Source organism: Silene latifolia, chromosome 10 (genome assembly GCF_048544455.1).
Source record: "Silene latifolia isolate original U9 population chromosome 10, ASM4854445v1, whole genome shotgun sequence".
Classification (NCBI taxonomy): domain Eukaryota; kingdom Viridiplantae; phylum Streptophyta; class Magnoliopsida; order Caryophyllales; family Caryophyllaceae; genus Silene; species Silene latifolia.
In genome coordinates, this window is record NC_133535.1 from 73,678,310 (window position 1) to 73,694,119 (window position 15,810).

A 15,810-nucleotide genomic window follows, 5' to 3' on the forward strand; every position below is an offset into this window, starting at 1 on the left:
AGCGTTTTTATTAACAAAATAAACCTAACACGGATTAGTCAGCCCGTGTAATCTAACAAACCACTCGATCGAGTCCTTTCAGACAACTCGATTGAGGACTTCTCCAGCAAAACTGTTCGATCGAGCACTTGAGGCTCTCTATTGAACTCTTCCAATTCAGCACATTTCGATTCAGTATAAAAACCACTCGATCGATTTCCAGCATCTGCCAAAACACTCGATCGGACTCCAGAAGCTCTCGATCGAGTACTTCCCACTAAGATCAGCCTTGACTTCGTCTTGGCAGCTTCCTAAGACCCTCCTTCACGCTTCCCGAGGTATGACTTCTACTCTAATATCTCCGCCTCCTTAAAATGCATGCAAAGTGGGACGACTAAGGCACGATTCCACTACTTTTAGGTCCATACCTGCAATTAAGACAGAACAAACCAAAGTAGCCAATTCGGGGCATTTTGCAATATAAAGCGATACAAATGGCATAGAAATGCGTGCAATAAAAGGCTAAAAGGTCTATATAAATTGCACGTATCAAATCTCCCCAAAATGAACCTTTACTCGTCCTCGAGTAAACTAAATGCAAAATAATGGAACGGATATGAAAACTCAGAGCTAGATATAACTTGTCCACTTAAACCATTTAATGCAATAAAAAATTAACAGTTATAGCTACAGCAGTCGATACGCAAACGAGTTGTATAATGTCTATAAATAAGCTGACCTGTCAACCTTGCAAGACCGTTAAAATCGGACTCTCTTGGGTCACTCTTCTCTCATGAAGCAAAGGGTGAAAGTATATGTGTAAGAGAAGAAGAAGAAACAGTCACTCACCTAAACTGCAACCTACATAACATGCATGCAACAAAAATGATAGACGATTCAAGTACCATACATACATTCCGACCAACAATGTCCGTCACAGCCGAGGGCTTACAAATGATATGGGAGAGTGAGGTTACAAGTAAGAAAAGGCAAAACAGATTATGGGAATGTGGAGGTAAAGCGTCAAGCTAGCACCTAAACAGGATCATATAAAACTATCCAATTCTCAGCTGACTAGAAATCGAACACAAGTGCCCTTCATTGGCACAAAACTCCTCAAAAAGATATAAATAAGAACAGAGGAGTAAGACCGTCACAAACTTCCCTTTTTAATACGGTCTTATTTTCATTTCAACTTCTTTTTTTTTTCCTTTCTTTTTTTTTTCCTCTGATTCACATTTCTTTTTTTCTTTTTCATTTTCTTTTTTTTTTCATTTTTTTTATTCTTTTCCATGCTTTTCTCGTGTTCCTGCCCGCATTTCTTTCTTTTTCTACCAACTCCATATAAATGAGAATGAACCAAAATCGCAGCAATAAGGATATACCACAAAAATTACACTAAACTAGCTTGACTGGCAGACTTAATTTGGGTGTAGCTAATGGGTCAAAAGGCTATTTTTGGCAAATGTGGAGCTAAATGGGTGAAAATGAAAGAAAGGGAGAAATTGTAAGCACCTCCCTGCATGTGACACCGACCACAAACCCGAATCTACGCAAGCAATAAGCAATCGAATTTCATAAAAGTGCAAAAGTGATGAACATGTTATGCAAGGAGTACTACTCTCAATTCCTACATGAACTGGTCATGAATGACACCAGTTATACGGCTCTAGTATCTCAGAAATTGTAAAGTAGGTTGCCAATTTTATCAGGTCAAGTCTACACAGTAACCTATATTTTCAACATTAACTAGTAGATATGCGCATGACTAGACTAATAACTGCCAATTAGATGCAAGGCTTAAGTGATATGACAAGTTAAAGTGCAATTTCATCATGAAAATCTACCGTTCTGACTCAACCTATATGCAAAATGAAACGTGCATTTTTTGGATTTTTTGAAATTTTCTATTTTTTTTTTATTTTTCGATGATTTTTTTGAAATAAATACAATGCAAGCAAAAAAGGTAAACGTGAATGCAAAAATAAATGCAAAATGCAGACTCAAAGGATGCAATACCCTCCCCAAACCAAAACGGACAACTCCCTTGTTGTCCTCCAGCATACACCAGCAGTATATATAATGGGAAAGGGATAAAGACAACCAATAATGAATAAAAAAACAATAAATAAAAAGGAGACGAAAATAAAGAAAAGAGCAAAAAGTACATACAAAATGACGAACTTCCCCCAAACCAGCCAGAAAACTGGGGAAGTGAGTAGACCAATAGCTACTCGTCAGCAGTCTCCTCCTCCTCTCCCACCACCGTGTTTTCGGGATCTCGCTCCAGCTCCCTCCTCCTCAGCTCGGGCTCTCTCCTCTTCCTCAGCTGTGTCCGCCTCGCTAGCTGGCTGTGGGTACCCCTCCGTCGGGTACCGGTAGAAAGAAGGGTGTGGCCAGCCCTCAGGAACGGGGCGTCCTCGTCTCATGTGATACTCGTATAGAGGGAATAAAGTAAGTGCAATGTCCCATTCCATACGAGCCTGCTTGGTAAGCAACTCGAGAAGCAAACTATCACGACGCCATTGGTCAATGACCTCGGACGCCTCAAAGGGTGGAGGAGGAATAAAACTAGCCGGGTAGACCGGCTGTGTAACAGAAGGAGTTGGAATATGGATCAGTGTAGGCGTGGGCGTGGAAGACTGCCCAGCCTCGGTTGGTGTGGGTCCCTGTCCAGTCTCAGGTCTCTTCCACTTGTTAAAAGCGGAAGTAGTGGTAGGTGGAGCGAGTGGAAGGTGGTAGAAAGGCAAAGGTGGAGGGAACCTACCCCTAACAGTTGTCAAAGGTACAAGAGGGGGTAGGTCGGTAGAAGGTAAGGTCACGGACAAGGAGCCACAAATCTTCCAAGTCCGCTGGTCAGAAGCTAGCCAAAACATTACCAACATGGCAGAAACATCTAGGTACCTGTCCCTATCTACATGTGCCAAGTCACGAGGGAAGTCAGGAAAGATAGAGCGGGCGAGGTAGGTTGCTATGCCACCACAGACAATGGTGCCCGACTTCTTCTTCCCAACAACATTAAAATACTGAGCAGTCAGATAGGCAATGTTAAGAACAAAGGGGCCCTCGCTATCAATGTTTAGATACCCCCCGAGAATCGACAACTCAACATTATTAATGTTGTTAGGCTCTTTACAGCCGAAAATCGTCCCTCCAATGAGACGCAAAAAGTAACGGGCCGAGGGGAGGTGAACATGAGGGAGTCTGCGCTCCTCAAAGGGTGTCTGTGCCAAGGTCCGCCAAAGTATACGTAGGACCTTCCTAGGAGGGTCCGACTCACCGTGAGAAGACAGACCTAACCTACTACCAAACTCAGCTAAGGTCCAGGTCGTAGTCCGGTTAAACAACCAGAAGGAGACACACAAGCTGTCTGGGTCAGTGGCGTAGGCAGCAGCATAAAAAGTGAAGAAGCTGAAAAACTCAAGGGACAACTCCTTATAGGTCAAGACACTCATAATGGTCAACTCAACCATCCCTGTCCCGTTCAAAATCTCGGCTACAGGCTCGTAAATTTCCAACTTCTCAAGGGAGTTCCGGCACAAAAATTTAGTAGACGAAAAGTCACAGCGCTCTAAATCATAAAAACAGGTACGATGAATTGAGTTAACGAAACGTACCTCTGGATAGTCAGGATGCGGGTCCAAGGACTCATCGGCACGGAACGTGGCACGTCCAGCAGCAGGCGTACCTCGTCCTCGACCCCGTCCACGCCCTCCAAGACCAAGAAGAAGCCACCAAAGAGGCTGGGCGGGGTACTAGGCAGACACTGTAAGCTCTTTGTGATACCGGTGACAACGCAAAGAAGAGTCGTCATCGTAGAGGGTACAGTACCAGTAGTAGTAACGGTAGTGCAGCGACAGTAGAGACAGCAGAAACAACGGTGGCAGCAGCAAGGACCACCGTCTCAGTCAAGGATGGGGTAACAGAGGAACTAGTCGAAGGCATTGTATTACTATCCATCCTAATCAATCAAATAAGTCCTCAAATTAATCAAAAATCAAAGACAATACGATTTCCCCTAATTCATCACGATTTTTCGAAAAAAAAATCGAACCCCAATTACGTAAATTAGGTCAAAAAGAGGCAATAAATTAACAATAAACATAGGGGAATACTTACTTGATTGATAACCCACAAGAATATGCAAAGAAATTGACAAAAACGCAAGAAACTGATCGGATTAATCCCGACTTCGAACAAACCCTAATTCCTCAATTAAATTGCAACAAAGACGAAATTGAAAGAGGGAATAAGGGGCAAATGTTGAAAATAAAATAATAAGCACAATGTGGGTGGTGATTTTGGTAAAAAGGGGAGATTAATGGAGGTTTTTGGGGACTTTGTGTGGGTTTTATCGCATAACAAAGAAGGAGGAGAAATTAGAATGAAAATAAAAGAAGGGAAGGGTCACTTCCTGCATGTTATTAAGCATAGTCACTCGATCGAGTGATTTGAAACCACTCGATCGAGGACTCTATCATCCATTCTGCTCGATCAAATAAAAAACCCCTCGATCGAGAACTTCTCTATTTTGACAATTCGATCGAGTGGCTGAAACAGCTCGATCGAACACTTTTGCTGGGCAATCCTCTTGATCGAGTACAAAAAGCACTCGATCGAGGTGTTTTCCTCTGGCACATGTCCCACTGTGATATATCTTCCCTAAACCTGCATAGAAACACGCAAAACACTTCTCGCAAATACCAAATCACAGAAATATGCAGTATATATTCGGTTTTTGCTAAAACTAACTATGCTACTGTCTAAAAGTCTAAAAACGCAATTAAAATGTCTAACGGAAATTCAAAATTACAAATTAATACAACGGGGCATTCCCCGCTCATCGTCCAAAACACTGTAGTAGCCCACAAGAGGGATTCTGACTGGAGGAGGTCCCTTCAGCATCTCGGACCGTCCTCTTTGATCGCCACGAGCTTGTACTCGAAGTGATGGAAGGAGAATAATTTGCGTCCACATACGCTCTCACTTTCTTCTTCCCTTTGATATTCCTATCTGCATTGGTGGCATTCCCATCACTTAGATTGACTTCAACTGTACCTTGACGATAGCATCTCCAGTACCCACTATGTCTGTACCTGCAGCAAGGAAAATAACAGAATGGTCCTCCTTTTCGCTCTTAGTCTGAGGCGAAGGTGATACTATAGCAGCGCAATATTCAAAATTCTCAGCTGGAGTGTCTAAGTCTGGGTCAATAGAGTGTAAGGCATTGGAAGGGTGAACTTGCATAGGCGCCCTACGAGATTTGGACTGATGAAATATTAGCTCCTTATCTCCTACCTGGAAGGTAAGGGTCTTCCCCCCGACGTTAATTACTGCGCGAGCAGTAAACAAAAATGGTCGCCCTAAAATAATAGGGGTATGAGTGTCCTTGGGTATGTCTAAGACCACAAAGTCTACGGGAATAAAGAATCTTCCGATCTTCACAGGTATGTCCTCTATTACTCCTAGTGGCCGTGATATACTACGATCGGCCATCTGAACGGTCATATTGGTACAATTAAACTTGGTCAAACCCAGTCTCTTAGCGATAGATAAAGGTAAGACACTCACGCTAGCTCCTAAGTCGCATAGCGCATTGTCAATCAAGTGGGTCCATATATGACAAGGAATCGAAAAGCTACCCGGGTCTGATTGTTTGGGTGGTGTCTTATTCTTAACTAAGGCGGTCCGTACTTCAGTCAAAGCCACCGTTTCGTGGTCATTTATATGTCTCTTACGCGATAAAATTTCTTTCATAAACTTCAAGTAATAGGGTACCTGGGTAAGCAGTTCGGCGAAAGGAACATTTACATGAAGGCTTTTCAGGATCTCATCAAACTTCCCGAACTGTTGGTTGGCCTTATTATTCTGCAATCGCCTTGGAAAGGGGACCGTGATCGGAATTTCTAACCCCTTATTCCTTTCTTCCAATGTCTCGATAGGTTCGAAGTAATTTCTACTCGATCGATCTCTTTTACCTCTCGATCGAGGTCTTTCAGCAGCTTTTTCATTCGATCGAGCATTATCAGCCACTCGATCGAAACCTTCTTTATCAGCATTGCTCGATCGAGGTGTGATTTCACTCGATCGAGCACTTTTCTCAGAAATTCCATTCGATCGAGGCATTTCACCCTCTCGATCGAATCCCTGATTATCAGCTTTACTCGATCGATAAAAAATATCACTCGATCGAGTATTATTCTTAGCAATTCCTTTCGATCGACCTCCAGAAATGAGTCGATCGAGTATTTTCTTCGGATGCAGCATTGTTTCGTCTATGGACAACTGTTCACCACCTGTAACAATACTCTTCGGGTCTGATATGTCCTCTTCGGGTCTGATATGTCCTCAACAATTGACATTTTGGGTCCTTCATAAGATAGACCACTTCATAAGTTTATCAGATCTATCGTCTTGTGTGAATTCTGTTGCCAGGGGATACTTGTTCGCTTATGACCGACTTCAACAAGTTAAGATTCATGGTATACCCCTTCGTCACAATTGCAGGAAAGTGGAAGTGTCCCAATTATATAAAGACGAGTATGGGGAACTAAAAGTACCATTTCCTAATGAGGAGATCACTTATTTGAAAGAAGCACTAAGCTCTTATGTGCAATGGCCTGACAACCTCATCAATGTTGTCATCCCCGAGGTACCTATACGCAGACGTTAATTATTACTTGTTCTTTAAATATATTAGGGTACAAATATGAACACATCGTAAGTACTTTAATCTTTACATTTGCAGAAGTAAAGCAAAGCCATGGCGGCAGCTAAAGCAATTACTACTACGTCAACGAAAGTTGTTGCAGTCAAGCCTGCTTATGATTCTTATTATGAATCGTGTGAAAATAAGAAAAAAAATGAAAACTGCTTCGCTGAAGGCTTTGTACAACCTGGCTGTAAAGAAGTCACCTAGAGACGATGTAATCATGATTAACATTGAAGAGGAAATTATGGGCGCAGCTGATATAGCCGTACTGGACCCGAAGCAACTGATGGAATTTGTCGACCTTGAAAATTTAGATGCTGTTCATATTTTGATTTGGATGAAGTAAGTTTTATTAATAGAACTATTTAGTCAGTTCCATTTATGAATAATGATGTTTGTTTAAATTATCAATTAGAATAACATTCTTCGTTCCATGTGGCGTAATAGGTACCTCATCAATAATCAGTTTGCTGAGTGGAAGGTCCCAATTCAAGCCTACGGATTCTTGAGTCCTAAGGTGTTCTCTGTGCACAGAATTTCATACGAAGAACAAATCAATAGTATCGCTCGTTGGTTGATGTCGACCAAAAAACTATGGCTTGCCCCCTACCATGAGAATATGTATGTATAGTACGTGATTATTGTAATGAATCATGGTTCTATAAATTTATTATTAACATGCTTAAATGCGTGTAAATGAACTAACAGTTCAATGTCCTAAATTGAATAGGAAGCATTGGGTGCTACTGGCAATCCAAGTAGAAACAAAAACAATGTACTGGATTAACTCTCGTGAAGTCAAACCCTCTAACAGTTGTGTAAGGATGATAACTGAGTAAGTTTGCAACCTTCAATAATGTCATTTGTTATTATATGACTTGAGATATATATATGCAAATAATAATAGGATGTGTGTATATTTATGAAGTAGTGTTTTTGAAGCAAAAAAAAAATTATGTTCACTTGAGAAATATGAAAGCAACGCTGTTCCCAATTTTATCACGCCATTAGTAAGTGTATTCTTAATAATTACTCGTATAATTTAATTTATGTTTTTGCGAGAGGTTGATTATCCTAAAGCACCAGACGACAAACATTGCGCCTTTTACATTTGTCAGTCCATGTGGGAGGTTATCAACAGAAAACTTTCTACCATTCCGATACGGGTTATTGTGATTTAAAAACTATTTCAGACGTAAATTGAGTTCAATTCTGTATACTTCCATGTATTATATCTATTTTTATCATGTATATTTTGAATTGTAGTTTCCACTAATACTCAACAAAGCCCCAAAATATTCGCCAGAGGACATCAACCAGATGAGAAATATGTGGGCTAGTTATGTTGTTTCATTAGCAGAGTCTCAATAGTTTTCTCATGCTTTATGTACGAGTGTGTATATATAGAGCCTTTGTGTATTGGCTTCTTTTGTTTTTCTGAGGAAGTTGTGTTTTGGCTTTTGATCATCCTGTTTGTACTGTTTTGAAACTGGGTTTAATTGATCGCGGGGTGTAATATTTTGATGCAGGATCAAATTTTTGCGGTGTATAGCTGCTGGAATGCTATTTTCAGCAGCAGCTACAAACTCTACTAAGAAAATAGCATTTCAGCAGCTGCTAGAAAAGCGAAAATCATTTAAAAATAATAATAATTAAAAACGATAACGGTTAAAAACAACCCGTTACAAACAATTATTTAACAACGGTTTTATTTAGATAAATAACTGTTTGACATATTTTCCCTCCCATTCAAACCGCCAAAAATATAAGATAACGAACGATAACCGTTGCCAAGTTCAAAACTTTTACTACGGTTTATTTAAGCAGAACCGTTGTCAAAAGATGAATATAATAACGGTTTTGCACGCAATAAAGCCGTTGTTAAATTTGACATTCAATTAAATAAGATAACGAAATGAACCGTTATCATATATAATATTTAACAACGGGTTTGGAACGATAAGACGTTGTCAATAGTAAACTACGACAACGGATTTGAAACCGTTCTTAAGATTTAATAATGGTTTCTTGAAAGATTTTATAACGGTTCTTGATGTTATATAACAGTCGCGTGTTATTTGTACAACCGTGGTATATATTTAACAACCGTCGTTGCAATAACGGTCCCGTGTTTCTATTAAAAATGGTAATTGCATTATTTGACCGTTATTGAAGGTCTTATTTGGCGTAGTGTAGCGGCGTTTGTGGATGGTATTTAGTAGTGTATGGAGTTAGTGTCGAGAGAGACTATAATGTAGTTGATACGATATCGTGAGCCATGTTGTGGAGGTAGGCATAGTTGGTGGAGTTGGTGTTAAGAGTTCATGTTTTATAGGTTGGGTTTGAACTTTGGGGACGAAGTTCGCTTTTAAGGAGGGAAGACTGCATTACTATGGTTTTATGTGCTGCTGGGTACTCTATCGAGTAGGGCTTACTCTGTCGAGTAAATGAGTGTTGCGTGCGAAACAGTGTACTGCTGATGGATAATCGACCTAGTAAGTGGGTTACTCGATCGAGTAGGGGGGACTCGATCGAGTAGGGGGCACTCGATCGAGTAAGTTGGTTTTTACGGGTATTTGATCGGGTTTTGATAGCAACTCGAGATTGGTATATAAAGGACTTTCACCAGTTTCTTTTTACTTTTACATCATTCTAAGTTTCGCAAAAGAGAAAACAAGGTTACGTAGCTCTCTTCTCTCACATTGCTATCAAATCCCAAGGCTCGTGTCGTCGGAATCCCGAGTTCTTTACGCCGTTGAGATCATCGCATTGTGGGTAAGATCCTAGTATAGTTTTTACGTTGTTTCATTGATTTTGGTTGAAACCCTAATTGGGCATTTTGGGGGTTTTGGGAGTATTTTGATAATAGATGGTGATTGTATGATTGTGTGATTGATAGGAGGTGATTTCGTAGAGGAACGTTTCTGATTAGCTGATTGTGACGATCTTGGTGATTGCTTTTCCAGGTAGGGTTTCCCTACTCAGTTATTATATAAATGATTATAAGATGGTTGTCTCGTTGATTGGCATGATGATTATATAGTAATTGGTATTGGCATTGATTACATGGTTTTGAGGGTGGATTGTTGTGATTGTTACTGTTGTTAATCTATACCTTTTGATAATTATTGTTGTTGTATAATTTGGTTGGTTGTGTTTGTCTGTGGTTCGTGAGGCGCGTCCTCAGCTGAGTGGAGTCACTTGCGGGAGTGGCTTCACGCCCTTGATTCGCCCTCTGTGGAACCCGCCACAGGAGAGGATGTGCACATTAAGAAACTTGGGTTTTCGCTCGGAATAGATGAGCGGGAATTTGGTGGGTACGGCTGCGGTCCCCCACTGGCGGCGTGGAATATTTGTTGCGATGGATTTTCTGGTAGGGCTACACACTTTAGTGTGTAGTCAGGTGTGTGGAGATGTGATGATGTTGGAGATTGTGATTGTGTATCTGTTGTTGTTTATCTTATATTGTTTATGCAGTAACTGACCCCGTTTAAATGTTTTGAAAACTGTGGTGATTCATTCGGAGGTGGTGAGCAGTTGTCTAGCAGGTATACGTTGGATGCGCGCGGGATTAGCAGGGGATGGAGTCACCACGAGTCTGAAAGTAGTCTTTGTTGTGTCATGACATTTTATTTACTTGAGTTGGTTTGGTTTGGAACAGTTGTATTGTACTTTATAGTTTTGGTTTTGATGTAATCACTTTAAACTTATTTATCTAAAGTATGTTTCTTTATGGTCAATTTGATATACATTGCCTCGGGTAACCGAGATGGTAGCACTTCCATGCATTAGGTGGTCTTGGTAAGGCACCTTGGTGTATGGGGGTCTTACATGTACGGTCATTACTTGCTTCCGAGAAGTTCCCACCAACCCTGAGGTCTCTTCACGTCCCAAGGTAATTTTGCGGTCCCAAAGAATCCGAGGATTAAATCATTTTTATATTTTTCTTGTTAGTTTCGTGTATGCCCAGGTCTACCGGTCGGACATTGTACCTTTTGATCCTGAACCAGAGAAGACTTTTGTTACAGACAGAATTTTCAGAGAGAAATCAGTCAGGTGGAATACTTGAGTACACTTGAGGCAGATTACGAGCAGTTTATTTTTGCAGAAAATCTGTCCTTTGAAGAGGACACAATAGTTTTTGCCACCGAGATTCCAGTCGATCCAGTCCCCAAGATGCCTATACTATCTAGTCATTCCGAGCCGACTCTTGTTTCTATCTCTAAAGGATTCAAGCTCCCCACTATAGATAAAGGTACCTTTGAGATTCGTCCATCCTACATCAATTTGTTGGAGCGAAATATGTTTGGTGGAGGAGCTAATGAGGATCGTGGTACATATGGAAAAATTCACCGATTATTGTTGATCCATTCCTTTAACCGCGGTTGTACTATAAGATCAGGTAAAGCAAGTATTATTTCCCTTCTCCCTGAGGGACAGTGCAGTAGAGTGGCTCCGTGATCTAGATATGGAAGCACACAATATTACTGACTGGAATTCACTAGCTCTTGCATTCTACAAGAGATATTACCCGCCGTAGATTACTAATGCTTTGAGAAGTCATATTACGACCTTCAAACAAGGTCCTAATGAATATCTGAATGAGGTGTGGTTTTGCTTCAAGATATTAGTCCGTTCTGTTCCGCACGATGGGTTTCAGCAGTGGTTTTTTGCAACCCGTTTTATAACGGGTTGTATGATGATCATAGAGCTCTCCTTGATTATTCGGCCAATGGGAGGTTTCAGAACAATATTAATGATGCTAATGCATGGAAATTGATTGAGGAGATGGCTACTCACACTGATGAGTATAACAACCCTAGAGGTAGTCGAACAAGGAGTGGTTCAGATAGTGCAGTTGCACCATAGTTAGAGGCATTGATTGCCACAATTGCCTGATTGAAGACGTCCCAGTCCTTGGGTTAGCAGCAGACGGTTCATGCTATGGTTCAACAAGAGGTGTCTTGTGAGCGATGTGGAATTCACGGACATAGTTCAGCTAGATGTATGAGCACGATAGAGCAAGTTTATGCTTTCTAGTCTTTCAAGCAAGTTACTCCTTATTCTAATTTCTTCATCGAGAGGAGTAAGAATGTGCTCAATCCTACCCCACCGTAGAGCAATGCCTATGTCATTCCCCAAAAACGTGAAAATCAGCCATATTGGAACTTTAGTAGGCAGAACCAAAGAGGCCAACAGTTCAATAATCATCATCAACAACAGTTTCAACGACAGATGCAACTTCCTCAACAACCTCCAAACAACGATATGTCTGAGATTAAAGCTATGGTACAACAGCAGATGATGGCTTCACAGAAACAAGAGACTTTAACTACTCAAGTATTTGCTCCCAACAAGATATTGGATACTCAGATTTCCCAATTGTGTAATACCCGGTATTTTAATAAGACATTTTAAAGTATTTTATAATTATTAGAGCATTTTATATTCTACAAGTTTTATTATCGTAGTAAGAATAAGAGAAAAAAAAGAAAAAGAAAAAGAAAAGGGCCATGTATAACCGGGTAAGACGGAGTTGGAATTGGTAGTTGGGTTGGTCTTACATATTTTATTAATTGTATGTTATATGGAAACTACCTAGAAGCTTCCCCACACTAGTATATAAACCTACCATATATAACACCTAAACCCTTATTTCATACAAACACAACTCATCTTTAAGAAAGGAGGAAAAGAGATTTAAGAGTAGATTTGAGAAAGATTGTGAGACGGTTTCACCTCGCGCTAACCTTATTTTTGGTAAGTTATTCCTTATGCCCTAAAATAATCAATTCTTTATGTTTGTATGTTTGACCCGTCTTGACCACCGTCGTGGTGATTGAAACCTCGTGTGTATTTTGTGGGTTTAGTTATACCGTGGGTTTGCGCAGACCTAGGACCGTGGTTAAGGGGCGGTTTTCTAGGTTGGTTGTCGGCACGGGGGAGGCCATGGGGTGGTGCTGATGGTGGTGGTTAATAGGCTATCATACACCTAACAAAGATACCTTAAACTTGGCTAATAAAATAATGTAGTAAAGTAGGGGTCGAAGATAAGGAGACGGGAATCGCGTAATGAATTGCTATGAGTAGAATTCTTCGATTCAATTGGTTGGTTGGTTTGATTGTTAAACTTGTAAATGAAATGATGTAAATTATATATGATAAAAGTGTCTAGGGGAGTCGGGTCACACATGCAATTAAATAGATTTTCATGTTAAACTAGAAATAGATAATATTGTTAATTTGTTTAGGTCTTATGACAACCACCTCTCGACCTTATTGTCAACCATAGAATGAGTCCTAACGAGCTCTCGCGATGGCTAGGTCGGTCTACCATAACATGCTTAGTCTAATTCAATTTCGTGCCTCTAGAATTATAAAAGTGAATTAACAAATTAATCTAAGATAGTGATCAATTACCAAAGATTAGCAAATAAAAAAGCATGTGATAGAAACTACTAAACAATGTTATATCATCCTAATTTAACATTTTACAAATACTACTAATGCATGGCTTCCCTAATCCCTAGACATATGAAACTAGTCACTCATATTAGAAATAAAGCTAATGATGTATGAATTAATAAACATGATTATAATAGAAGTATAACTAAATGAAATTATAAGTATTATAAATAAACTAAATAGAGATAACATATGAAATAGTGAAAATGCTTGCGATAAGAAATGTAAATGGAAATGCTAGAAATAAGTTATGATGATATAAACTTGATAATGAAATGTAAAAACAAACTAATATGACAATGCTAATAACAATAATGTAAACTATGAAATAACGTTAATGAAGAACGAATTAACGAAATAAACAAGAAACGAAATTACCGTAACAAGAGAACTTGGAACTTGAATAAGGAGAACTCAAATAACAAACCCAAATAACTTGAATGGAAAGATTGTATTACTTAGAACAAATGCTTAATGTAAATTTTTTGCAACAAATGAAATGCTTAACAAAATGTAAACTAATATGAAAATTAAGAGAATTGTGTGTTTAGGAGTATATGAATGTGCTATAAGATGGTAAGAAGATATCCCCTAATGACGGATTAAGGCCCCTATATATAGGGAAATAGGGGTGAAACGTAAAATTTAGTGGGGGTTGAAACCCCGATCGGGGACAGGTGTTTTCTGATTTATGGCTTTAACTCCTTGATTAAATAGCACAAGTATCCTATGCTCCGTCCTTAAGCTTCTTAATAACCTGAGTTAGAGCATCATTTGGCATCCTAAGTTTGAAAGTTTGACTTGGTCTTCTGGACTTTGTTTTGGGCTTCTTTTTGGACATGAAAGATTCAGATTTTGAATGATAAAAAAACCCAAGATTGAAACCAAGTTTTCATCTAACCATATCCATTGCTTAGTGCTTGAATAGCCCTCTTTGCTTAGTGCTTGAGGTATGGACAAGTCCTATACTTAGTGTTGGGATTAGTCTTAGTTTTAACCTATTGCTGTGTGTTCGGGTTAAAACATATCTTGTTCAATTTACGTCCATCAAAGGTATTTATTGAATGCAAAACCGGACTCAAGTAAATTGTTTTTCTTTTAAGGTTCTCTGAATTAAACACTCCTCTCGTCCTTTTTATGTGACCATAATTAGAGCATATTTAGTCCCCGAATTAGCCTTGTTCCCATGCTTTTTAGTGCATATTTGGGTCATTTATTATCTTTAGTTCTTTGTTTTGCATATTCTTTGAGGTTTTGTGTCCTTGGTAGGAAAGGAGTGCAAACCTTGCATTTTTATGGCAAAATGAGGCTAAATTGATTGAATTCAATGACCAAGCATCAAGGAGAGACAAGATTAGAAGGCCTTTGTACATACTATAGTAGATGGGCAATGATGAGAAAAGATCCTTGCATCCCCGAGGAAATCCTCAAGGATTTTATGAAGAAAAAGGAATAAAAGAAGGAAGGAAACTGTCTGAAAATCCGTGCGGATTGCCCTGAAGACGCCCGTCCCTCACCACAATCCGAGCGTCTTCCTCCATAAGACGCCCGGGCAAAAGCTCCACAAGACGCCCGTCTTCCCCTCTGGACGCCCGTCCAGGAACGCCCAAATCCGCCCGTCCCGTGCTAAAGACGCCCGAATTCCGAGACAGTTCCATTTCGTCTTCTACAAGCTTCAAGGAAGGATGCACATCTTTTTCTAAGACCGGCGAAAAAGAGACCGGAGTCTCCCTAGAGACCGGCGATTCCTCAAGGACTTAATCGTCATTTAAGCCCTTAGTAAACCCTAATTTATGTACCTAATCCCCACTATAAATACCCCATTAGTCTAATTAGAAGAGCATGTTCTTCTTAGCAATCTTTAGTGTAGTTAATATTAATCAAATCTCTCTTTAATCTTGTAATCAACATTTAATCAAGTTTTTATACAAGTTTTATTTCCTTAATCTCTCTCTTGTTCATCCTTTATTTTGGGTAATTGAAGATTATTTGAGTTATTATTAGGAGATTGACAACCTTCCAATCAAGCATCAAGTACTTCTTTTATTTTTGCTTTATTATTGGAATCATTAGTAGGTACAATTCTCTTAATTCCTTTTTAATTATTGTTAATTACTTTCATTTATTCATCATGTTTCACTTTGTTGGTATGATTGATAACCTTGCTAGCATGTTCAACATGGTAATGAGTGAGTAATTTCCTTAGCTAGGGTTAGTGGGTAATTAGGGGAAACCAACATGGGGAATGATTCATGCTTAAATTAATATGCTTTCATAGTTTATTTGCTTGCTTGTTGTGATCTCAACTTATGCACATGTTATGTTTGATGAAATGCGAGCCTATGAATCCTTGCATTTTTTACCCATCACCTATCTTTTCAATGAGACTTGTAAGACATAAACCAACTCGAGTCTCATTAGACCATGCATATAGTTGAGTAGGGAAGATTAAGTTGACTTGTAGGTGTTGTACAATCTAATCGATTCGGCTCCGGGACCCAAACTTTCCTAGGATTGTAAGATATAAACCAACTCGATCCATCACAACAATAATTGCTTGCTTATAAGTTGAGAATATGTTTGTATGATCAATTCCCATGAATCCCCTATGACCCCATGACACCCTAGTGCTTTTTATCAATTGTTTACATCCC

At 39.5% G+C, this 15,810-nt stretch overlaps 1 pseudogene; it reads left to right on the plus strand.

Moving 5' to 3' along the window:
• The first annotated feature begins 11,926 nt into the window (after positions 1-11,926).
• Positions 11,927-15,810, plus strand: part of LOC141607775 (uncharacterized) — a 152,135-nt pseudogene continuing 148,251 nt past the window's right edge.